This window comes from Caloenas nicobarica, chromosome 17, assembly GCF_036013445.1.
Source record: "Caloenas nicobarica isolate bCalNic1 chromosome 17, bCalNic1.hap1, whole genome shotgun sequence".
NCBI classification, from domain to species: Eukaryota; Metazoa; Chordata; class Aves; order Columbiformes; family Columbidae; genus Caloenas; species Caloenas nicobarica.
The window spans coordinates 3,207,852-3,214,833 of NC_088261.1; positions in this window are offsets into that span (position 1 = coordinate 3,207,852).

The window sequence follows — 6,982 nt, forward strand, 5'->3', positions numbered from 1 at the left end:
CAAAATAGTTGGTGTTTTGTTTTGTCATTTTAATGCACTGGTTTTTGGAGTCCTGTGAAATGTCTACTCTCCTGTTCAGGGAGGGAACGCGCTGTGCCTGTGCACCCTCACATACCATTTCCAACATGTTGTTCACCTGCAAATCAACCAGAGTGGATGATCAGTTGCTGTAAATATGGGCTATATGGAGCACATATTAAATACACACCAGTTCACTAGGGGGGGATCTGTGCGCAGTGAGAAGGGGACCAGGGCAGCCCTGGGCAAAGCAGGACCCTGAGCCCAATGACCCAAAACACCCTCCTGCACAAACCCTCCCCCAAACTGCCTTTGTCTTGCTTCACCCACACTGACGTGCCATCTCACTGTCCTGGGACAGTCCTTGGGGATATTTTCTTAGGAATGAGCCTCTTTTGACTTTTTCCACTAATCTCTCTCATGGTCTTTGGGTTCCCCCTAAGCCCAGAGCCTCAGCAGGGGTTTGCCACTGCGAGACCAGGCAAAGCCACGTTTCATTGTGCTGGCTCTTTTCGTTATGTGCCTGTAAGCTAAATGCAGACCCAATCCCTTGCACTCTAGGGAGGGGAGAGTTCTGCGTAGCATCAACTCTTATTACGCTAATTTTATCTGCTCTCAGTGCCTTTCCGAGCTGGAGTCAACGTCCTCTGAGATTATCCAGCTGACGTGTCTTAGTAGTTTTACCCTGCTCTTACCTCTTCCCGACTGTCTCCCAGCTGCAGGTGGATGACAACATCACTTCTCAAGACTTCCCAGGCAGCCAAGAGCAAAACTTGATGTTGATTCTGCAGCAGCACGTTACCCTGTGGCAGCTTGGACAAGCGCAAGTGTTGGCCCGAGGAGCCGCGCTCCAGCTGGGCACCGCTGCCTGCTGCACACCCGGCTCTGCAGACCCCACACATGTCCAGAAACGGAGTGAACATCAGCATTTAGGGCCTGGCCCCGTTGCCATGGAAATTGGTAGACTTTCTGCTCACATTTTGGTGGGAGGAGGCATTGCAGGAGTCACCACTGGCTTCCAGAGTTAACATGCATGAAGCCAAGCGAGAGCAGAAAGCGGCCGAGCTTGGGGGGGCAAGGGGAATGCTGCTCCCACCCCACGCTCCCAGAAGCTGGCGCTGGATGCAGAGGGAAAAGGCCACTGATAACCAGCAGCATCAAGATGCTGCACAGCGAGCTCCGGGGATTCACGAAATAACATCTTGGTTTTGCAGAATTAAAGAGCAATTTGGCTGCATTAAGAGAGCATTAGAGCTGCTCCTCTCCCACATACACATCAGGCTAATGACATCCTGTCAAAAGCAATCCAACCAAAGCCCTGGGTTTGAGCTGATACAGTAAACGTACCTGTCACAGCCCTGCGACGGCTGGCGGAGCTCTGCCCTGGCTGCTGCTCCCCCCGGCATGGCTGGGACTTGTCCTGCCTGTCCCTGGATCGCGAGGCTCAGTCTCGCTGAGCTGCAAGGGAATCATCCGCCAGGGCTGCCAGGGCATTTTCCTGGCCCCATCCACAAATCCCAGTATCATGCCAGCAATGCAAAATGCAACACAAATAAAAGAGAAAAGTGAAAAACCCTGGAGTTGTGTAAGAAGGGCACATTATCTATTATGGGGTCCAGCTGTTGGAGGGGGAAACAGCCCCAGCTTCCCTGAACTATGCAGGGTTGCCCATGTTTGCACCAGGGAGACAAACTTGCTCTTTTTGGGACTGCAAAAAGCCCTTGGACATACCCACAGGAGGTGCCTGGCAGCAATCCTGCCGGCTGGGGAGGCAGCGGGTGATGCGCTGAGCCCTTCCCCGGGGCCGGCAGCTCCGAGCTCCGCGGCCGTCAGCCGGCACGACGCTGCAGGAGCAGCCGGTGACGAGGATGCCCCGCCGTGTCCCGGCAAGCGGCTACACTGACGCCTGCGGGTTTGCAGCAGAGAAATTGAGGCCACAGCCGAGACGAGCAGACTCTGCCCAGAGAGCAGCTTTACCAGCGGCATTGAGGAAGACAAGGCAGCCTGCAGGATCCCACTCCTCTCCAATCTACGGGCTGTTTAGCCATCTGACCTTATGTCACCCAACCCAAGGCAATGCAGGACAAATTTCCATTCCACTCTGGGGAAGCCCAAACATTTTCCAGCCCTGTAGCGAACAAGGGAAAACAAAACTGCAAAGGGCTAACCACCAGCAAAAAAAAAAAGGGGAGATGGAGGGTGAGGTGGACAGGGTCATGGTTCAAAATGCAAACATTAAAATTATACCCATGTAAGGGGAGGCACCTCCCAGGTCATTAAGCAGCAAGAGGAGTCACTAGATGGCCCTGCTAGTCCTGTTCATCTGATCACAGCGATGGATATTACGAAAAGCTCGTTTAGCTCTTCTGCAGGCTTTTGGGGACTGCAAAGTCTGCTCCCAGTCTGCTGCGGGGAGGAAAGGCCTCCCGGGAGAGGGCAGCAGCCGGGTGGTACCTTTGCCAGGCACACAGAGGGGACTCCCCAGGACATGTGGCACCTCTGGGCCTCATCAGGCAGATGAATGATCCTTCCTGGTCCCACCACGACTCCAGCGTCCCCGTCCCTCGCTGGGACCAGCTCCGCTTGCCAGAGACACTGCGAGTCTCTGCCTCAGCGTAATCATGTTGACAGTGATGGGTGTAAGAGCCAGGGAACCATATTAATGAACATCGTGTTGCTGGATAATCATGACATTAGCATTATTGGATTAGAACATTTGCATAATTTGGGCAGGAGCTTCTACCTGCACCGAGACATATGTTTACATGAATTTACATCCATTTGCATCCCAATGAAGCTGGTCCAACTGCATCCTCAGCAGCTTTCTGGGTGACCAGTCACGGCCTTTGGCAGCTCAACCCCAGGGACCATGTCCTGCGTTAAGGTGTAAGCCCTGGCCACTCGGATGCCAACAACACAGCAGCATTTTTCCTCCTCAAGGCCTTACACAGGTTATACCTCATCTGGGACAGGCAGGGCTCAGGAGCAACACAGCCCCACCATTGGGGTCACCCAGGCTAAAACTGTCCCCTTCCCAATCCCCATGGACTCATCACCTTCGGAGAGCCCAGCTCCCAGGACAACGGACAGTTAAGTCCATCCTACTCACAGCTGTGGAAAGAGCTCAGTAAAACACTCCCAGCAGGCTGCAAAGCTTGGGATTTAAGAGGCCAATAAAGTGAATCCAAAATAAGCTCTTTTTTGTGTCTTCTTCTTTTTTTTTTTTTTTTTCCCAAAATCACATGATCTTTGATTCAATTACTTGATTGTACAGGAAGGGGGAGAGAGATTCAATTACTTGATTCCTGATTTCTTAACATAGAAATATGGACTCTGCAACCACGGACGACAGAAAGGCAAAAACCCCTTCAAAGCTGCATTGCAACAATTTGGTGGCAACATCACATTTATAGGGCTGTAAGAAATAAGCAGTTTCCCCCTGTCCTCCTCAGCAGAACCTGCTCCAGCACTGAAGCAGAGCAGTAATATCTGAGCAGAGAGTCTTGCAGCCCACCCACAAAATTACAGGGCGCGAGGCATCCAGCGGGCAGCCTGATGAAATACCCCCGAGTGCTTTTCAAATGTAGAGCTGCACAGGGAGTCACCGATTCCCTTTGCAGACCCGGCAATTACGAGTCAGGAGCGACCAGGAGGTGCCCACTCACTCCCTGAGCATCTCCAGCCCCAGAAATTGCTGTTGACAAGAAAACAGAGAAAAGGACCAGCCTGCTGGTGTCCAAACCATTTCCATCAAGACTCGGAGTAACCACAAGCCTGGCCACCACTGAAAGCTTTGCAAATTACAGTGACTTATCTCCATGCACTGGCCTGCAAGATGCAAAGAGCTAAACCTCGAAGTGCCCTTGGGATTAAACATGCCTGAACTAATCAACAGCAACGAGAGCAGCAAATCCTGTGGGGAGCTGGGTGAGAAGTTTGCTGGGATGCGGTGAGCAGAGCAACCTTCGCTCCCTTTAGCTGGTGCACGTAACAACGCTGCCATGGAAAACAAAGCACTGCTCAGACGAGATCATCTGATATTCTGGGGGTCTGTTCACCCAAGTCAACTCACGTCCACTTGGTTTCTTGCCACTTCCAGCAGTTGGAGGAACTGGAAAGAAAAGAAGCAGCATTAAGAAGCTGCTCACCTGGGAGAATCCAACCAGCCTCACTCGCCAGCCGGGCTGCACAGCATCTCCCCAGTGCGGCACAGACCAGCCCTGGCGCTGCGGCACCGAGGAAGGCGGCACGTCCCTGCCCTGCACAGCTCCCACCGCCACCTCGGCCACCCGCCTCGCACAGCTTCAAAGCCTGGCATTTAGCATCCCTCCGCTTTAACCACCCAGCTATTAAATGGGGACGTTTAAAGACTTTTAAAAACCATGTCAAGACCCTTGGCTGGAAGGCAGCTGAGAAGCTCCCAGTGGCTTTGGTAAACTTTTATTCTCTGTTTTAAGTAGTGTGCATTGTATTTCGCTCCAAAGCAGTGCTCAGTTCCCATATCTAGAACCTTTTGGACTCACAAAGCACATGAGAAATAGAGACCAGCCTGGCAGAGGGGTCGGAGGGGCTCCATCTCAATGGGAGACAGAGAACCAGAATTTCTGGCTGAAAAAATCCTGCTTGGAGGAAGAACACGTTTGCACATGATTGTGTCATTAGGCGCCGATGCCAGCTGCTAATGCCTAATGACTTCGTGTCACAAGCAATGAAGGCGGGAGCCCAATATCGTGGCAACAGGAGGAGGGAACGTGCTGGCACATCACTGCCAGGATCCGGGCTCAGGCAGGGGCACAGCACTTACATTATTTATGACCACGTAGACGGGACACTGAATCAAGGCTGCTCAAGTGTTTGATCAGGCCAGGGCTGTCAGCATGGCTCACAGCTGGAGACACCAGATAACAGGAGCAAATTAAACCCTTTTTCCTCCCTCCCCTCGCCTCTCTAGTGGACCTCTCTCAGAAAAGAAAAAGGAGGGAGGACAGCCCAGTAAATCAGGTTCACTGCCATATAACCTCTAGCCCTGCACCTCCTCCTGCCATCACCGGGGATGTTGGCCCATCAGGCAGAGACTGCCAGATGCAGAGATGAAAGCTCAGGGATGCAGCCACTGGTGCAGGAAGAGAAAGAGCCCAGGGAGCTTGGAAACTCTGATTACCAGCTAGGAAGGACCAAGCACAGCCCAGCTCGGCTCCAGCCTGCGTTCTGATATTCCCAGACAAGTCCTACAGGGGCAAAGTGAAGCATCATGGTGAGAGCGGAGCCAACGCGGCGAGCAGGCAGCTGGACCAGCCCCATGCCCGGCTCTGGTGCCCACGCATGGTGGTTTGCAGCCCCCGAGCGAGGGGGCTGAGCACCCTTGAGCATCCCCGCCCCGCAGCAGGGCGGCTGTGGCTCCACAGGCTGCTCCCCCGCCAAACAAACCCCCTTTATCTGCCTGCCCCACATGCTGGCGTCTCACCCACCTCCCCAAGACTTCAGTGTGCGACTGAGTCCATGCTGCAGAAATCCGATTCCTGCCCACTTCCCTCTCCACAGAGGCAACGAAATGGGCTGCATCTGATTTCTTCCTTTCCTTTCCAAATGTTTCGGCCTCCTTTCCCTATCTTCGAGGAACAGATGCACCCATTCAAAAGAAAGTGCGTATTTGCCTTTCTGACTGCAGTGCAGCTGGAAAAGCACAGGAGGGAAAATTATGTTTTGTATGAATACACAAATTATCTGCACTGATCTTATTACACTTGAATGGCAAACCGACAGAAGGAAACATGAAAGAGCAAAGCATTGTTTGGGCTGCACCGATGTAGCATCATGATTGTTTATCCTCTCCAACCACTCCATCACCCTAATCTCACCGTTTCCCACAGTGACAGGTCAGGAACAGTGATCTGCTAAATAGTGTGATACAGAGGCGGCCGGAATGAATACAGCAGGATGCAAACCTGGCAAGGCAATGCCTGGGAGACGGCAGCACCTCTGGACATCTCACCTGCAATTCCCAGGCAGGTCCAGGCCAAGCATCCAATAACTCACAAACATTATCAGCGTTAAAAAGATTCATGCTACGACGGCACAAATTAGCGTCAAAGTGCTGGAATACACAGAGGTGATATAAAAACAAAGGCTCGATAACTCCCTAACCCAAATCCTCGCAGAGATATTCTTATTCATCAAGCAAATACATCCCCGAAGCGCAGAGCAGAGCTGTGCAGAGGCGGCACACGGGGCAGAAGGCTCCTCCATGCCCCGAGGATGGTCCCTTGCACAGGACCGAGGCGCGTGGCTCTGTACGAGTGACCAAAAAACATGATTAAACCTATTAACTCCAGCGCACAATACTTTGTTGAAATAGCGTTGCAATCCCTCGGGCCTCAGCTGCAAAGCTGTCCGCAGGCACAGAGCGCTGGGGCAGAAGGGTGCAGGCAGCTCCTCCCCGGTGTGGTGGCATCGGATAAGCCCGGGTGACAGCAGCTCATTCCTCATGCTACAGACAACACAGCAACTCCGGCAAGTACAGAAAAACAATCACAAGGTGGAAATTCAAACAGAACACAAGTCACCTGCTATCAAAACAGGGGAAATTTGGCAAGTTTCCTACTTAGCACTTACTACATCAAGGCTGTTCAATGATGCTAATTAAACAGGTACCTCCCAGACATAGCCAGAAAGATTTATATCCCTAATTTGCGTTTCTCAGTTTATTTTTCTGTCCTCCGAGGCACCATTTTAATGATCATGGTATGATGGCTTGGAGGAGTTTAATTTTGCATGAGTGCCATTTGAAGATGAAGGTCTGTCCCGTCAGTGGCTTGACGATCGCCCACCCAGGGCCCCGCTCCTGCCTCTGCTCTCCTGCAGCGGGGCTCAGCTGTTCATTGAGATTTTCTTGGTCTCCTGAGCTCGGCTTCACCAGCAGAAAAATAAATAACTCTGGGCTCAGCCACTCTCAGTGATTCAGCTG